A 19351-nucleotide genomic window follows, 5' to 3' on the forward strand; every position below is an offset into this window, starting at 1 on the left:
CAAATGCAAGGCCTGCTTGGAATAACTTGCTGCAATACCCAGGTGCAATTGCCTGGATCATTGATCATGTAAACTGCAATGTTCTATTTAGCAACATTGCCCAAGACCTATTTCAGTCATGTTGGGCCTCATCAGCGAGGTGCAGCTTGAGTCTGGTAAGGGAGCCGGGTCTTGGCATCTGTGTTGTAGATAGTACAGGACATAACTGGTTAGGATAGACTGTTTTGACACTAGGCCAAGATCGATTTCCATATATGCTAAGCCAGGTCTGCCCAGACGTGGGTCCCTTACTCACTTTGCCACTGGATTCAAACTAGCCTGGCTGAAGAGGGCTGTTAGCCTGAAACCAGTCCCAGATGCTTGTTTCCGGTCCAGGGAAGACCTGGCTTGGCAGTTCGGGCTGGGCTGTTCACTTGAGGCACAGGGTCAAGACTGATTTGCATATAGCTGTGTCTGAACTGGGGTGGCAAAGTGAGCTAAAGAATTATGGATTCAACCCAGATCTGTGACTGGGGGTGAGTGTTTGAAAAGTGTCAGCACTCTGTCCATCCTCTCCTTGTGTTTGTCCTGTCTGCAATAGTACAATGTACAAAAAAGATGGGCTGTAATGTGGATCAGAATATTTAGCAGTAGCTGAGATTACTACTTGAATCCATCCCTCATATTTTTATTTCAGGGACTTGTGTACAACCAGGTTTCTTGTGAAGCGCTAACCATAGAATTGAGGGCATCAAAAACAAGGTGATGGATGGAATGCTTGGATTAATCTTAGCCATTGTCAATCACTCGGGCTGTATCCCAATTCATACTATTTCACCTACCATGCCACCCTAGTTTGGACCCAGTCATATGCAAATCAGTCTTGACCTTGCCCCAGTGGGAACAGTCCAGCTCAACTTCCAGGCCGGGTCCTCCTAAACTGAAACACAAGCAATCAAAGTTTCTTGTAAAGCGCAGCTACTCACTCGTTGGGATCTCAAGTTGCTAAGTGGGGTGGGGTTCTGCAGTTCAGTTGAAGAGCCAGGTCTTGACGTCCTTTCTGAATTGCGGCAGCGATGGTGATTGCCTGATGTACGGAAGCAAGGAGTTCCAGGTCTTCGCAGCGAGGTCGAAGGATCATCCTCCAGGCGTGGTCTTTCAGTTCCGTGGGATGGTTGCCAGGGCCAGTTGGGAGGAGTGGAGAAGTCTAGTGGAAGTGTAGGAGAGGTGGTGGTTTTGGTATGCAGGTATGGTGTTGTGGAGGGCTTTTTAGGAGTGCATGAGGAACGTGAAGGTAATTCTTTGTTGATGGGAAGCTAGTGAAGGTGAAGAATGCACTCCCCAAGTCCTGGGGTGTGTCCCTCGGGCACAGATGTGGTCCTCTCAAGGAGGTTTCCAATGTTATTCGAATAATTAAAGTTTGAATTTCATCAATTTGAAAAAACTTTATTCGTCATTTTTAGTGGCGTTCATTTCAAACACGTCACGTTGAACATTGACATAAGTTGCAAGCTCCCAATGCATTTCGGCATGAGCCTTCATCGGGGGAGATCTACAAATGATAAAGTGGATGAATGAATGTAGGATCCATGAGTAGCGTGGCATTTATTTACACAGAGTGGTGTTAGTTAAATGAACAATGTAAGATGAAAAGCGGGTTAATAAAGATGGTGAAAAGATCAAGGGGATGTGAGTAACTCGCTTATTACGAGGGGTGAATCATCGCGTGTATGTAGCTCCGTGTCGGCGGGATATATAGTGCTGTTCGTAAAGAAGGTACCCTAAAAAATATTACCCAAGGAGTAGGTTACAGACGGTAGAAAACTGCTATGAAACGTACGAGTGAAAACGTGTGAAGTGCTCTTACCGGGTGCTTAACGCCTCATCGTGTCGTCCGTGTGGTCCGTGTGTGGCTGTTCGCGTCTACGATCGTATTGGGACGAGTTTAAATGTTAGGAGAGAGACGTTGAAAGTGTGTCACGTGTCGAATAGTAGTGTGTATGGACATAGGACTGAGGAGTTGTAAACATAAAAATGGTGAAAGGACTAATGGTGTTATCTAGTTTAGGAGAAAAAAACGGCCGGGAGTACCCAATCCGTCATCGCTAACGAGTAAAGTGTTAGAAGGAGTGTGTACAGAGAACCGTAAAGTGATCATAAAAGATGTCAAAGGTACACTGGTGATGGAACACTTGTGAGCAGAAATGTCATTAATGAGGGATGTTGTAAATCGATCTAAGTCGAGGATAGAATGTACGATAACTGGCAAGTGGCGTGCATTAGAGGGTTGGTGATTGTTAGTGAATCAGTGGTTGATCATATGAGTTATGATATTCAAAGTTCATATGGCAATACAGACATGAGGAATAAGTGCTTATGTAAACAATTATAGATAACATGAAAATTCAGTGCGATCATTTAAACCATCCGGTTTCATAGAGTTTAAAAAATAAATCCAGTGGTTTTCTCTTTGCAACATAAAGTTGCGATTGTCTCTCCCTTCTTTCTTTGTGACAGTTTCCAAAACACAAAATTTTAGTTGACTAACGTTATGTCCAACTTCCAAAAAGTGTTGAGCGACTGATGATTTTTGTTGTTTGGTCCTGATGTTGGATTTATGCTCATTGAGTTTTATTTTCATTTTTCTTTCAGTTTGTCCAACATAAATTTTGCCACAGGGGCATTTGAGCATGTAGATGACGTTAGATGTGTCACAGGTTGCCGTTGTTCTCAATTTGATTTTATACCCTTTCATAGGGTGTGTAATATAATCGCCTTTTATGATGTTGTTACAGCTGTTACAATTCAAGCAAGGGATGGTTCCTTTGAATGGAGGTTGTGTGAGTGGTTGGTTTTGTTGTTTCAGAATTTCACCAATGTTCTTGTTGCGTGTGTAGGCGAAAATTGGTTCCTCATCAAAAATGTGGTTGAAGTCCTGCTCTAATTTAAGCAATTGCCAATGCTTTTTGATTATTCGTCTGTAGCTTGTACTCATGGTGGAATATTTTGAAACTATCGTAACTTGATTGCTGGTTGAAGGTCTCAGTTGGCCGGTGATGTGGCTGCAGTGTGGAATGTTCAGAATTCGTTTGGCGGAGAAAACCCTGGACTGGTTTTGCTCGTATTAGGACTCCTCAGCCAGGTATAGCTGGGATCCAGTGGCAGTGTGCAAGAGACCCACATCTGTGCACACCTATCAGCCCAATAGAATAGAAGCATGGGTCTCCATGGCCCAAGTTCATCTCATCTAATAGACATCATCTACCATTTACTTAAATGCATGCAACCTAATACAACAGTTTGTTTTGAATAAAAATGTAAATATCTCATGCAAGTTTCTAGAATTGGCCCAAACAAAAAATGAATGCATAAAATACAAAAATGAAATGACTGGGATTTTTCATATACGTTAGCATTATTGAGGTATTACTCTAATCCTAATTTTAGACTGCACGTCTCAGGAATTAAAAAAAGGGCTAAGAGGATCAGGATAGCAGAGGGAGCACTTGATCAGATTGCAAGAACTGGAAACTCCAGAAGCAAAGATGGTGGAAAAATAATGAAAGCTTACACTTACGATAAGCAAAGAGTACATTTCTGATGGACATTTCTAACCACAGATTCCTCACTTTTAGAATGTACCAAGGTGCCAGACTGGATCTGAAAGATTTAAAATGCCATTGTTCAAGTATGCCAGTAGGTACCCCTGTACTGCTCTGTATTGACTTTGCTCTATCCTGAAAGTGAACTGAGCAGCATATAAGCCCACCTCTGCGTGTGAACATATGTTCCTTTCTTTCTGTGCCTTCATATGTGGGTTGAGAGCTTCCTCCCACTTATTTCTCAACAGTTGACAGGTTTGTCTCCAATTTTTTGGTCCCAAAAACATGTCCCATTCAAAAACGGGGTTTAAATGTCAGCACAGTCTCAAATGTCTGACACTTTTCGGCGCAACGTATGTTTCTGGATTTTGGTATGGGTTTGCAGTCACGCAAAGAGTGTGCCCTCATGGTTTCGAAGGAGATTTGTGAACATTAAGCGAAGCTCTAAGTCACTGAACACTATAAGAAGTTGCTCAAGTCCAACTCAAATTTGAGGGTTCAGACCACTCCATCTCTTGGGGCCAGTCCGGCAACAAGTCCCTATTGTGGTCCAGGACTTCCAGTATTTCAAAATGGAAAACACGAATGCTAAGTGGGATTTATCCCTGACCCGATATGCTGCCAGAGAATTCATGAGGGTGTCGGTACTTCTCTCTTACTACCTGTCCCCTGCCGAGGAGCTGATTCTGCAGCTGATCCTGATGCACCCAGAGCTTCCTCTGCCAACGGTGTTGTCACAATAGATTAAAGGCTTTAAAGCAGCGGGGGTCTGTATTTTCGGCTCCCTTTGGTGCACCTTCATGCCTCAAGGTTCCACTGAGGCCTCCAGTTGGGTTATTACCAGTGAGTCCATCCATGGTGCCATCTGTGCCACCTGAACCAGTCTCTTGTTCCGAACGGACTTAGGCGCCGACTTGCACTCTGACAACAATATCCACACTTATGCCTTGGACATCAACCTTTACTCCAAGGTCTCAGTAGGAGGACTGCACGCCAATAGTCGTGTCAGACTGTGAGCCAAGCTTGTCTCGGCTAAGGTAGTGTCCTGAATCCATCCTGATGCAACCGATCCACAATCTGTTTTGGATAGAATAATGCTACTGCACAACTACCCTCCAGTGCTCAAACAGCTTTTTGGTTCTGACTCTGATCAGTCAACCAGCCTTCAGAGATAATGAGGATAATTTACCCCACACTGACAGCCTTTTTATGGGTTTACAGGTCGTCAATGGATTGAACATATACCTGGAAAGTAGGGCCCCACCCAAGTTCCACAGAGTGCTTTATTTGCTGTGGTGATACGACAAACAGCTGAGGTTTTGGGTTATCAATTTCAATAGAAGTCAAGTTGAATGTTCTGACTAAAGAACTACAGCCTGTACACGCTTCTGCCAAACCTTTACCGCCATTCATTTAGGCCCTAACATTACTGGGCACCTGGGCTAAGCCATGTTTTTTCACACCTGTAAACAATCGGGTAGTCAGAAGCCACAAGCCAGTGCCAGGCAACTAAGATTTTTCTTTTAATACAACACCGGACATCCTGGTGGTCCAAATTTCCACCAGCAGGGTAAACCCAAATTCTTTACCTACAACCACCACCCCCCCACCTCTGAATGTTGAAGAGAATTGAGGCATTCTGGAAACAAATGTTTTCACTGGCCAGCATAGCCCTGAGGCCAGTCAGTGGCAACTGCTTATTGGGACGATGTGCCTACGCTCTGTGGAACCTGGTGCACCAAATCTTGCCAGTTGTCCCTGAAGATGTTTGGTCCTCCCTGACCCAGACTATCCTGGATGATCAGGTTGCGACCAAATGTTGTTCAATCCAGACTGGACAGTATAGACTGCTTTGGCAGAGCAGTTGGAATTGGCGTTCCGCAAGGAGGAGCTTCTGAGGCTTCCCTGGAGATGTCCTCTCAACACTAATGGTAGTCTTTTGATAGGTCGTGCCTGTTTGGCAAGAATGAGGATACAACCCTGGAATGCTAAAGATAACCAGCCATGGCGCTTTCCTTGGGCAGCTCTGCTCCTTCTAGACTAGTTCCTTATCAATTTCGTCCCTTTGGGGCTACTACAGAAATTTGCTGTATTAATTGCACCAAGGCACACACCACCCCTACAACAGGCAACCAATTCCTGTCTGGGATCGGGATCAAGCAGACAATGTCCAGGCCACCAGGGGCAATGAGTTTCTCAGTTCCCCACCCCTACAGCAACAGCCTCAAAATCCGTGTTAGCTTGTCATTAGTGGCACATTACTACCGAGGCAGGATCAGACCTTTCCACCTAGGATAGCAAAATATAACATACAATGGAGGAGTCCTTCAGATCGTTCAATGGGTGTATGCTCTGCTGTTTTTTCTAACCTGCTGCATCTTTCACACATCAGCTTTCAGAGGAGCACCTGTCCATCATAAACAGAGGCAATTTTGGCCCAAAGGCACCATAGAGGGTCACAGCCCCGGATTAGGGCTTGGCTGTTACTTCCACTATTTTCTCATGCCAAAGAAGACCGGAAGCTTTTGTCCTATTTTAGAACTCTGCCTTCTGACCTTTTTGTGAAAGGAGAAATTCAAGATGTTCATGTTGACCCAGGTTGTGTCTGCCCTTTATCCAGACCACTGGATGGTGGCTTTGGACCTGCAGGTAGCCTAGTTTCATGTACATTACCTACAGTCCCTTAGATGCTACTTGCAGTTCAAGGTAACCCAGGAGCATTTGTACTTTGTTTTGCTGCCCTTTAACCTAATCAATGCCCCGCAGATGTTCACAAAAGTGATGAAGGATGTTGGATTCCAGCATTTCCCATGCCTCAATGAATGACTGAAGAGGGGGTTGCTACAGTTGGTCAGACCTCCAGATGACGGGCAGCCTGATGATGTTAAAGTTCATATCAATGTGCTAAAGTCACCCCTGACTTATTTACAAGGCTTCACTTTAGCTAGGCCATTCTAGATAAGTTGCAGTTTCGGGCCTTTCCCCATCACACGGGGTCCAGGACATTCCTGCTAATCAGACTATTTCAGGTTCTCCCAGACAACACCACTGATTGTTAAAGCTGATTTGTTGGCTTTCAGCCTTTTTGCACGCCAGCCATCTTTATTTAAATCCCCTGTTCTGATGAGGCTTATAGAAGGTTTGACACAGGTTCCCCACAAAGCCCTTTGTGATGCCACAGTGGGATTTAAGTTTGGTCCTTACTTTCCTTGTGTGCACTTTCTTCGAACCAATGCACAGCTGTCTGTCGCCTGACTCTGAAAACTGCATTTCTTTGTGCAGTAACTTTCGTTCAAATCATGAGTGAACTCCACGCTCTCGTTGCAGCTGGCTCACTCCACCTTTTTCCCCAGATAAATTACTGTTTAAGGCCAGGCAGCCTTTTTGCCATAAGTTGTGACTCCTTTTCATGTCTAACAATCCATCACCTTACCATCGTTCTTTGCTCTGCCTCAGCCCTCAAAAGAAGAGTATATACTCCATTGGCTGGGCTCCAAGAGATCTTGAGCGTTTGTTTACTTAGAACGCAACAAAGACCATCGAGTGGATGTTGGAGTTTTGTGGAGTTCTTTGGGGCAAAGAAAGGCAAGGTAGAAAAGGACCTTGTAAAGGTAGCTAGTCCTGTGCAATAGGTCTGCTACTCATTGGCGAAGCCGCCGCCTCCGCAAAGACTGAGGGCACATTCCACCAGGGCCAACGCGGGCTTCAGTGCAAATATTGACATTACTACCTTGACGACAGTTTTGACATGAAAGGCATTTCGCCCTTTCAGTAAAATGAACTAAAAGGAACTCCCACCTGACCTAAACAATTTTTATAAGGGCTATGTTTTTCTACAAGGGCTGTCCTTTGCTTAACATAATGGCATATACAATGATTTCATATTTATTTAAAGATTCAGTTTTATTATTTAGAGTAAAAAACTTTTGGGGGGAAATGTACATTTCTTTTGTAATCATATGTACCTTTCAATTTATATAAAGTAATAACTTTAAAAAATTTCTACATAGTACCAGACTTGAAAAAAAACCAAATGACCCCTTACACTCATCGACATCTGTCATACAAAACTCCCACTTTCATACCTCACACACACATCGAATGCCCAGCTTTAAATAAGCATGCACTGCTGAAATCATGGGAAGAGCCCGTCGTTAATGTCCATGATTGTGCTGCCTTCTGGGGTCCGCAGAACTCGGGTCGACGTACGTCTCAGTGGGAAACAATTACTTTGATCCACCTGCCTCAGGACCTCGTTTCCAAAGTTTTTTACGACCAGAGAAATGAGGACTCAAACAACCTGATTTCAAATTACGCTGAAACAGACACACATCTGGGGTTTTCCACAGTATTGTGATCATCTAACTGTTGTAATTATATATCATGCCACTGGTAGCTACTACTGTTTGAAATTGTCCATGCAGCCACCGGAGCTGCTAATTGTTTGGGTGATCTAGAATGTTGGCTGTTAGCTTAAAATGACCCAAATGATTCTAGAACCGTCAATGCGTGGTAATGATGCTTGAACCACCATAAGATGGTATTCCTTTAGGTAAAAGCATCTTATTGCTTCATATTTTAAGAGTGAAACACGCCTTCTCAGCATCCTGCCGACATCGCTCGCAGGAACGGTAACCTGCGAGCTATGGCAGCAGGACGCTGAGTAATAGCAGCCAACATTATACATCACCCAAACAATTAGCACGATATATAACTGAGGTATTGCAATGCGATGCAGCGCGCGCAACGAAATTCGTTTTATTTAATTGTTTACTTAACTCAGTTCATCCATATTCCAGTGTTTACATCCCCCACCCCCCCCCCCCCTACCCTGCCCCGCCCCACGGAACTCCCTCCACAGGCCGCTACTTTGTTGAGCTCCGGTCGGAAGGCGCGGACAGTCAAACTCATGTTGTTGACGTGCAGAGGGGCTGCTTTATGTTGCTCCTTCACTCCTCGCACAGAACGAAATCCATGCAGAGCCTCATGGCGCCACCTAGTGGCACACTGGAGAAATGCTGTTTTTAAACCTTCTGGATCCAGTCTTTCGCCTTAGAATTTTCTAAAGATGATGAATAGTTAAGTATCCATCAAAGATGGTTACCGAAGGTAAATAATTTGTAAGCACAAAAGGGAATTAGAGGCATCTGCCAAGTGTCGGTTATGCAGATGTTCTGGTAATAGTTTTGAACAGGCATTGGCCTCTGAGGACACTGAAAGAGCACAAATGTTCCATGTTCATTTTTAGGTCTCGCCTGACCCAGCGCATGCGCTGATCTGGCGAGACATTTTGTGAGGGCTCCAAAAAGTACTACCAGGCCAGCCTAGACCTACAGTGCATGTGCGCGGGCGCGCTTTACTGCTTTACATTCGCGGCCACACGGCCACTTTGATGTTTGATCACGATCGTGATCACTTTCGCAGCCGCACGACTGCTTGGATGTTCTCCGTGAGGCTTCAATAGATTGTAGCAGTTAAAACAAGCATTGGCATAGCCAATAGGTCTCGCTTTTGGGACCTTATGCGTGTTTAGTTATGCAACTGTTGCATAGCTAAACACTTATAAGGTCCCAAAGGTGAGACCTATTGTCTATGCCAATGCTTGTTCATTCTTCCAGTAGCATAGCAAAGGTTCCATGGGCCTGAGTCCACGCATTAACGGCCCCCTTTGCCAGATCTGATAGTAAAAATAAAACTGCTTTAATTGGGGTGTAGTGGTCACCCCTGGGCCTTGGTGCCACTGTGCCTCGGTCATTGAGAGCTATGCCCCTGCATTAGTCGCTCACTCATAAGATGCAATTTACATTGTCAGTGTTCACGGAAGCCTAGGTTCATAGTTATTCGGCTGATTCTTTGCAGAACGCATTTGGGAGAGGTGTGGTGCAGCGGCCAGGGTGCCTGACTCCGGACCACGGGGGTTCACGGTTCGATCCCCGGTGCCGGCGGCAGGTTAGCCCAGCACCATGTGAATCTGGGTGTAGCTCACTTAACCTTCCTGAGGGCCCCCAGCGCCGGGACACCTTCGGAGGTGCGCTTTTACAAATGCTGGTTTTTAAATTTTCATTTCATGACATGCACATTATGTGACTAATAGGTCTTTCATTTTTTTATGCTGCAAGAATAAGCTAACACCCCTCAAACCATCTTAAAACAAAATTCAACCAGAGTTGCGGACCTAAAACAGATTGAGATATCAAGTCACTTAAAGATAACCATGCCTTCTCATTCTTCATTCTGTTTTATTCCCCCGTTATTATTCCATGTTTGCTAATCCAAATGCCCTCCCACCTCCATCCCATCACATTTTTGTAAGATCGCTTGGCCTTTGCATAGTGGCATAAGCCTGAAGATTGCTTCTGGTCTCTTCTCATGCAAGTCCACACATTTATACGTGATCAATGACCTGTGCTATTACAATTCATAACGTGCCTGATAGAAAAGGTTGCTCATGGCCTTCGGATGTTGTGCTGAAAGAGAAATTGTGATGCTGCAGATACTGAATCCTTAACTTCTATAGCCTTGAGTATCCTTTGTTATCCTGTTTCTTCTTTGGTGATCAGGTCTGAGCATTACCTTATTGAATCTGTGTGGCAGTGCTTAATTTGTAAAATATTAAGTGCCAGGGCTCTGACCAGAAGACTACTGCAGCTTGCGCCACCCATCGTCCTGGTCATCGCTGCCAAAGCAACTACTAAGCATCTCTCTTGCATGTAAATGCGACTGTTTAGAATATTCCAGGTCCCCAAAGCTAAAGGAACGGCTGGGGAGGCAGGTATTAGTAATTTGTAATGTATATTGTATTCATAAACAACCGTTCTGCTCATCTCTAAATTAGGTGAGCAGCGCCACCATGTGGTACACTGTTCTAAGTATGGTGTTGACAATTAGGTGCCGAGCATCGGAAAACAATTAGGTGCCGGTGCCGAGCACCGTAAAGCACTGGCTCAAATTAAGCACTTCTGTGTGGGCCATACACTTGGATACCATCCCCAATGAATCTTGTGCTTTCTTCTGAATGCTAGGCACAATTGTTTGGTTTTTTTGGAGGGGGGAGTAGGGGGCTCACATTGGTTGGTAGAATCTGCTGACGGCTTGAACATCTGAATACTTTGTTCACTTTTATTAAACTGCACCCACGCTACCTTCAGGGAATTTTACAATACTAAGTCAAATGTAGATGTGTTTATTCAGTGAAAACACCTTTGTTAAATTATCAGTGTTCATTTGCACTTTCCCTCACTCTTGTTACTCTTTCTATGCTGCTTTTTTCCTAGATTCACCCTTTGGCCAGCCCATTTCCCTGGCCTCCACCTCTGGTTTGAGTTTGAAACCACTGTTAGTATCAGTCTCGCACTAGATTGCAATTACCCGTTTGGAAATTAGTGGGGGTGTTACAGGGCACACAGGGGCGGCTTGGCTCGACCCACGGGGTTTGTCCTTGTTTAGCTCTGGTCTTCTGGGGTCCGTCCTACTGTGGGTAAGCAAGCTCTGCAAAGTGCAGTTTTTCCTGCAGTTAAAACTCAGCAGTGGTGGGAGGCAGTCCTAAGCTTTTCAGGGAGGTCGTGTGCAGGGCAAGAGCCCAGAACCCGGTCAACAAACCGACAGAAGAACTTAATGCTCAGCCTAGTTCTTGTCTTTGTAAAAACAAGTATTTTAATCAGACAGCAGAACTAAACACAACATAGTTCAATTGGATTAGTGAATGCTGGGTTGCCGCTGTGGCTGGAATCTCAGTAAGTGCTACACTTCCCTTTTCCAGTACCGTGGCCTCCCAGGTAACCTAGTAGTTGGTGTCCACAGTAGTCTGAGGTAGAGGCATGATTTAATCACTGGTGCAGATTTCTTCACTTTTACCCCTACAGTAGAATTCACAACTCAGTTCAATAGTTCTTATCCAAAGGTTAGTTTGAGCAGAAGGTCTCAAGTCCTGGGGCTTGATTTAGTTGAACGTGGCTCAGCTCTTAGTTCCTGTTGAAGTGAGGCCCGTATTACCTGTTTAATCACTTTGCAGATCAGATGGTGTGATGGGCAGAGGCCATGTCTTCAGTCATTGCTGTGGCCTCTCGTAGGAACAAGAAATGCTGGGAGAGTTGAGCACAGTGGCTCCTGACGTGGCAGCACAGGTTATTCAGCAGTGGGGGCGTTTTTTGACCAAGTGCAGACTGTTTCTACAGCAGGGCAGCTGTGACCTGGGCAGAATCAGCTGGGTCATGTTTTCAGCAGCTTCAACCTCCCAGGCTGTGATCCACTTCTGCAGTGACACGTTGTAGGAAAGTGACCTTTTTGGGTGGTCATCCCTCACTTTTTGCTCTAGATGCTGTGGTTTTAGAACAGGAAGCACACTGGGACCTTCTAAACCGGCCCCAGTGCTAGTGCGCTTTCCCTCAAAAGGTAATGAGAACTGGTACACCCAATCGGCAAGATACTTAAACCCCCTTGCAAGTCCCTAGGATGTGGCAGCAGTGGTACCCAGGGCAAGGGTATTAAAGGAGTCACCAGGGCTGCAACACTATTTGTGCCACTCTAAGTGGCCCAAGTAAAAGAGAGGCTGCAGGGCTGCTACTGCAGCCTGCATGAGCAGCTTTTCTGCTCGTAAGACTCTGCACACACCAAGTGACAGTCGCCTCACTGCCTTAAAGAATGCAAGTCACCCCGAAGGTAGGCCTCATAAAGCCCAGGAGGCAGGGTGCATTATCTTCATGGTGAAAGCATTTTTGTGCAGACATATTTACTTCTACAGTAACCTTGGCATTCAAGTTAATTGTACATGAACTGTGGTCCATAGGTTAACGTGGACTGGCTACCGGACAAAAACAGATGGCCAGCTCCACAATGGTGCTCCGAATTTAGTAGTGTTTGGTATCAAACCACGTGCTTTTTCACGCCTTAAACAATTCTTGTATCCAGGGTGAACTGGCATTCACACAGGTGGCATCTTTAGAGGTTGTCCACTGAAAAAGTTCCCTTGTGCCTTGGCAAGCTTTATTAGATGTTTGCCTCCAAGAAAGAAGTCTGACCTCCTGCTAGTGAGTGCGATCACTCCCAGAGGATGTGAGACACCAGTTCTATGCAGGAAGGTCACACCTCCACCCTATCAGGATGGCTATTGACTGACCCATCAGGGCGGTGAGCCTGGAAGGCTCCAGTCTCTGATATGAAAGTGACCTGTCTTCCAGTGGAGACCAAGGCCCACCTAACCCCAGTCACTCATGCTTGTGGGCAGGCGGAAACTTACATATTCAGGAAGTGTACACTTCCCAAAATCTAGCCACACTTATGGGGTGGGGCTAGTGGATCTTTACAGCAGAAGATGGCCTGTTCCATCTTAAAGTCCTGAGAATAGTGGGTTCTGGGTAGTTTGGTTACATAAACACCTGGTATGTTATCACCTCCAGTGCAGATTAGTTGCCTATGGGTTTACTAGCCCTCACACCTACACACACCCTAAATCTAGGATTTTAGTGGCACCCCTGACACCAGAACTCCCAGATCTGCTCTGAAGACAAAAAAGCAGTGTCGGCACAAGGCAGGACTCTGCAAAGAGGCGTGAAGTACTGCACCTGTGGCAGCCCCTGCACCTGCCGGTCTACAACTTGTCCAGAACCAGAGAATGGTTTAAAAAGGCATGTGAACACCCTCTGCGAACCAAATACTTCACCAGGACTCCCTAGGACTTGAGGTACTAGTCCCCTGCAGTGGGCAGGCACAAACAGCACTTCCATGCTCTGTTGTGGACCAGCCCCAAAGTAACCAGCCAAGTGCCTTCTGGAAAGTGTAGTCCTGACCCTCACCAAGTCTCTGCTCTTTACAGCGTTCCCAGTAACTCTGAAAGATTGACCCATTCATGACCTTTGCCAGGACCAAGACTTGTTGGCAGTCAAGCTGACTACTAACTGCTTCACTTGATGCCCCAGGCAGAGGGCATCTTCTGCGTTGCCCCTGCCCCTTCACTTCGGTGGCGCAGTTGTAGAGTTCTTGCATCCCAATAAAGGCTTCATTGGCATGCCTGGTAAAGTCCGCACCCGCAATCCTGTTCAGCACCACGGATAGCGGGTACACCTCTGCCCCCGAGATGCCCAACCTAGGAAGAGCTGTTGTGCCTGGTGGTTCGTGGTCTGGGGCCCCTCTAAATAAGGCTGTCTTCTCTTGGTCAGTCTAACAGGACTGAGAAGATTACTAGTGTAAATCTGAGGATCACTTATGGGTATTGTCAAAATGACATGGTAAGGCCTCCCAGCCATACCACATATTACCACCTTGCTATACATCTTTCTCTGGCATGAGCAACAGCTTGCAGCTGCCAGTAGACCTGGTAACACTGGCTTTGAAGTCTTTGGTGTCAGTTCAGGAGCAACTGCACAGCTATTGGGAGGCTCACGCAAAACACTGGTTGCTCTTGGCTTTGCTCTTGATGCAGTCTTTCTGCAGGTGTTACTCAGGCTGCGGACATGTTGGGCTGCTCCTCCTAGACCACCTCTCTTCCTACAGGGCCAGGTGTCCACATTCATCTCTCAACTGGCAGGCATGCCTGAGCGCAAGTTGGACCCTAAAGTCTTCCAGCTGAAAGTGCAGACTTCAGATGGTCTCCTCAGTTCTAGGAGACTAGCTGTCTCACAGGCACCAGTCCCGGTCAGTCGTTTGCGTGTTCTCTGGAGCACTCCCATCCTTGGTCATCAAGAACTTGCAACTTGAATAAAGCGGGGTAATTTGGATCCCACTTATGATAGTTTCCAGGCAGCGTATGCAGATCCACTCTCATTCTTCAAAACCTATTTAGGCTGATTCCCCTTCAATTTTCCTTTCCATAGTGGTCCCCAGACACAGCTTTGTGTAAAGTGATGCTTTTCACAGCAGGTATTACTGGGGCTGGCTCCAATCCGGTAGCACACAAACATAGGCACAATGAAACATGAAACTAGTGTGATCAGCCTTTCTCAAGCGACAATCCGGAATAGATACATGGGGCTGGCCTAGACACTTCATCTGCTTGAATAGAGAGCAGTACCACGCCTACCAAATGGCATAAGAGTCCAGAACTGATCGACAGCCCTTTCCTAACAAGTCTTCTTAGAATCTCTTAAGGTACCCCTGTCCCTTGTTTCCTTTCTCCTCATGTCCGTGTCTGGATTATCACCTACAAGCCACAGGAATACAGGCAATACACTTCCACTATGTGGGGAAGCTATTGTCGTCGTTCTTACGAGATGCTAAACATTAGGCATCAAAAATGGATCCGTACTCTGCTCCCATGCGGAATGCTACTACTGTGCATGTTTCACTTGCTCACTGTGCACACATTTGACATGCACACTGGAGGTCAGCACACATTTCTGGATTCCCCACTACAAAACATTAACCAGCAGAGGTCAGGACACTCTCGGACACAAATCTGGTTATATTATAAATCATTAAACTTAATACGCTGCAACCAGTTCTTTACATACAGTCAGAGGACAGGGACTGTAGTACTCTGAGGGCATACTTTGTGCGCCCCTTCAGATCAGAGGGCAAGTTCTGAACTTTGCATGGTCAAGGACAGGCCGAGGCCCCTATACTGATAGTAAATTAACTTGATGCCAGGGCCAAAATAATTCATGATACTAGTTTCATATGCAGCAGCGCACTCAGGGCAGGAGTTACTCATGCAGGGCACATTACCCTCTTACACCTAATGCAGTTGTTTGGGTAGTAGAGGCGGGGCTCTTTGGAGCCCTGATGGCTGAAGCTGTATGGGTCTTGTATCCATACTGCTGATCCGCTCCTTCAGATGGCTCAGGTGGGTCCTTCCTCCTCCCTCAACTTTGCTGGCAATATGCGAACTCCACATGAAGCTGGTACTGACTGTCCTGGGGGGGGGTGCCTAGTGGATTGTCCAAGGGAACCTGCAAAAAGTGAACTGCCTGATAGTACCTACACTTTGTGGGACAGTGAATTATGAGCAGCAATTGAGAAAAAGGCAGTGCCATTGTATGGTGCCCATAATCGTTCCTCTATTGACCTGAACTGTCTGCTCATGGTTGGCTACCCAATCAAACTCATTTGAGTATGACAGAATAACACTTGTTTAAGAGAGCCTGATCTTTTCTGGAATGTTTCAATCTTAGGAAGGGTTGAAACCAAGATCTGTCTTATTTTCGTTTCACGGCCATGTTGAGCAGTCTGCTTAGGCTGAATAGTTTGGAGTTAGCTCTCATAGAAATGAGTTGTCGGAGCGTCTTGTGTACTGACTTATTTTGAATTTTATATAGCGCAAACTTGACCTGAGGGTATCAAGGCTTTAGAGTTTGCACAGCAGCATTTGTAAGGAATACACATGAAAAATGGTAGGCATACAGGGTAATATACCGTAAATGGTGGAAAAGATTGACGGTCTAGTTTGGCGGTAGTGATAGGTTGTTATTTCAGGGGTAGGAGGAGTAATTGAACAGATTTCCAGAGGTAGTGATATTCAGGCTCTTCGGTGGTTGAGGGGCAAGTGCATCAAAGCAAGTCTATTCTTTAGTCCATTGCGACATCCCATTACCACATCTGCATAGTCTAAACTGGTTGCCTGTAAAAAGAAGGATCGAGTATAAGGCACTGACCCTTGCGCATAGAGCAATTAGACACTGGTCCTCAATATTTGAAGCAGAGACTTCAGAAATACAGCCAGAACAGAGTACTTGGAGCGAATGACCAGAAACTACTGGTGATTCCTCGCTTTGCAAAGGCCAGGATGGGTGGCCGGGCCTTCTTGGTGAAAACTTCGACGTTATGGAACTCTATGCCTGAGCATTTGAGGAAAACCAAGTCAATCTGTTTAAGAAAGCTTTGAAAACTTGGCTATTCGGCCTCCCCTAGAGTCCATGGCCTAATCTTGTTTACTCCCTATAGGTTGAATGCACTGCTAGTGCCAGGACACTTCCGTTTGAGGTAGCCGTGCGCTCTACAAGCTTCAATAGGAGGCTGGGTTCAGGTACTTGAGGTTATTTTTGTTTCATTCTGAAGTGTAAGAATGAATGATTGCCACATAGATCACGTGGCAGAATGTTCCAAATTCTAAGCGCATTCCTAGAGAAGGAGCAGGTGAGTGAGTTTTCTTTCTTGAATTTGGGTGGAATCGGAAGCAGTGTTTGAGCATTGAAGAGGCCTCTTTCGGTCAGCTTTTGATTGTTTGCAAGGTAGTTAAGTTTTTCAATGTAAGGAGCTTTGTGGATAATGCAATCCATTTTGAATATGCTGCTCACTTCAATTGGCAGCCAGCTGAGTAAAAGTGTGGGAGTGATGTTTCAATTTTTTTTATTGCTTTGTCTGCTCCCACCCTCTGTCTTATGGTCCCTGCTAGGATTCTGTGTTGTGATTAAATGGTGTATTAGTATTGCATATTTTTCTAACTTGTGATTCGTTATTGGAAGGACTTGCTTCACTTGACAAAAATGGGAGCAGAGGTGTCTCATCCGCTTAATGTTTAGCCCAGCATATGGACGGAAACAAAATACATACGGTGTGTGTATAGAGATCTATAGCTCTCTAGCCTCTGTCTATCGGTCGCTCTCTTACCTGCTCGCTCTGTCCTGCCCTCTCTGTACCTCCATTTCTCTCACCATCCTTAAGCTCGAGGGACTAAGGGAAATGGGGGATGATTCCTCCAGCAGCAGTCTATCGGTCAGGAGCACAATAGCAGGTATTGGCCAGTGGCCAAACAATAATTGAGGCCCCCCGTGCAAGGTACGTGGAGGGGCCCCCTCCGGACTCTATCAGGAGCTCCCCGGCCGAAGTGCAGTGCTGAGGGGGCCCCCTGGAGCTTGACCCCCGCACTGCAGGGGATGCGGGGGTCTGTGTTGCGCCCCTGGTATTGGCTGCTTTCACTTTAGCCTAATTTTGAGGACAGAAGGCACAACTTGATGCTTTTCCTCCTACAATTAACTCCAAATTCTCCAACTGGTATTGGTCTTAATTATACCCCTCCGTATCCTGTATCCCTGCCATCGCGTTAAAATCAGCAATTACAACAAAGCCAATGTATCCTCCTTTCTTCCCGTTTTAAGGTCCGGCCTGGGCAGCGCGCATGCAAGACCTGGTGTATTCAGTAAACTGACTTTAATCCTGCCTGCTGCTTACCACAGGTTAACTCCAGCATCACTCCTTTGCTGCATCCTCATTGCTTCATGCACCGGATAACTCGCCTCTGTTGGAGGCAGAGGAACACCGGCCAAGTACAGATTCTTTCCTCTTTCATTCTTTGTGGCATTTTGCAAGAACTATTTTTTTAATTGTTCACTGCCCATCGCTGCTTAGCCTTTCTTTGTTCCCACCCAGTTTGGAATGCTGTACACATTCACGATGCAACAAGGTTAGCGATTGTCTTGTACTCCATACCTCATGAACATGTTTTTTTATGTTTGAAATGCTTTATTGAGGAAAAAGTATAATGAAGAACAAAATACAGATCATAGAAAGAACATTGTCATACAGAATCAAAAAGAGAAAAAATAGAGGATCATCATGAGTTAAACATAAGAAACCAGAGGGAAAAATTAAAAAGCATTTTGTAAAATTTTAAAGGCAACCAGGGGGAAAAGGGGGAAAGAGGAGAAAAAAGGAGGAAAAAGGGAAGGAAGGGAAAGAAGAAAGAGAAAGGTAAATATGAGGCGTTAGGAGAAGGATGGATAAAGAGATCAGAGAGAAACTAGGTAGAATAGAAAGAGCAAACAAGCCAAGGGTAGGGAATAGTTGAAAGGCAGGAAAGAGAAATGCAAATGTAGAAGATATAAAAAGGGAAAGAGTCACTTATGGGGGTTTGAAATTCTCAGAGGATAAAGGAGAGATAGATTTTGATTTCAGAGCCATGCGGTCAAGATATGCTGTAAGAGGCAACCAGAATAAATCTCTATTGAGGGTAGGAGTGGAGGCAGCAGCAAAACGAACATCAAGCCTGTGATAGTGACAGAGAGAATTCCACCAACATTGTATAGAGAGCTTAGAGAGGTCCTTCCAATTAGAAGAAATATGTTGGAAAGCCAGAGCCAACATAAGATCTAATAGACCAGAGGAGCAGGAAGGAATATCAAGAGTATCAGAGATACTACCTAAAAAAAGAAGAGGGATAGAGTATGGAATAGAGATAGAAAATAGACGAGAGATATGAGACCACACCTGATCCCAAAGTGCGAGAACAGAAGGACACAGAAAAAGTAGATGAAAAAGATCAGCATTAGGGGCAGAGCAGGTCCAACAGGCAGAGTCCTTATCAGGAGAAAAACGAGAAATAGAAACAGGAGAGAGATAAAGCCTATGATATAGAAAGAACATAGATTGAGTTAGTGAGGCGGAACGGGAAATTTTTAAGGACCTGGCCCAGACTTTGTCCCAAACAGCTATAGACCAGTCACAGCCCAAATCAAGTTCCCAAGCAAGTTCCAATTTAGATTTCGGGCGGGTCGGATTGGGGGAGGAGAAGAATTTATAAATAAGAGAGGCTTTAGGAAGAGTAGACAGGATCTGAAGAAGTGGGGAATGGGATACGGAAGAGGATGATAAGGGGAGTGAATAATAAACATCAAGTATGATGGCCATGAGGACAGTGAATCTGCGGAAAAAAGACTGGGGACAGTTAAACAGAAGTCGGAAACGAGGAAAAGAACATGGGAGAAAGCCATCGAAAAGTTGGTTAACCCATATCAGACCCTTTGATCTCCACACAGTCCAACAAATAGGACGGTTATTGAGGAGAATAAGCGAATTGTACCAGATAGGGGAAGCCAAAAAGGATTCACGAGAGACCGGGTCAG

General features: G+C 45.4%; 1 protein-coding gene across 3 annotated transcripts in view; it reads left to right on the top strand.

The window, feature by feature from the left end:
- LOC146861849 (low-density lipoprotein receptor-related protein 2-like) overlaps nucleotides 1-19351 on the top strand; it is an 837432-nt gene that overhangs the window by 354152 nt on the left and 463929 nt on the right. The gene's annotated exons all lie outside the window — the stretch shown is intronic.

The sequence above is a fragment of the Triturus cristatus genome, chromosome 2_2 (genome assembly GCF_964204655.1).
Source record: "Triturus cristatus chromosome 2_2, aTriCri1.1, whole genome shotgun sequence".
NCBI lineage: Eukaryota > Metazoa > Chordata > Amphibia > Caudata > Salamandridae > Triturus > Triturus cristatus.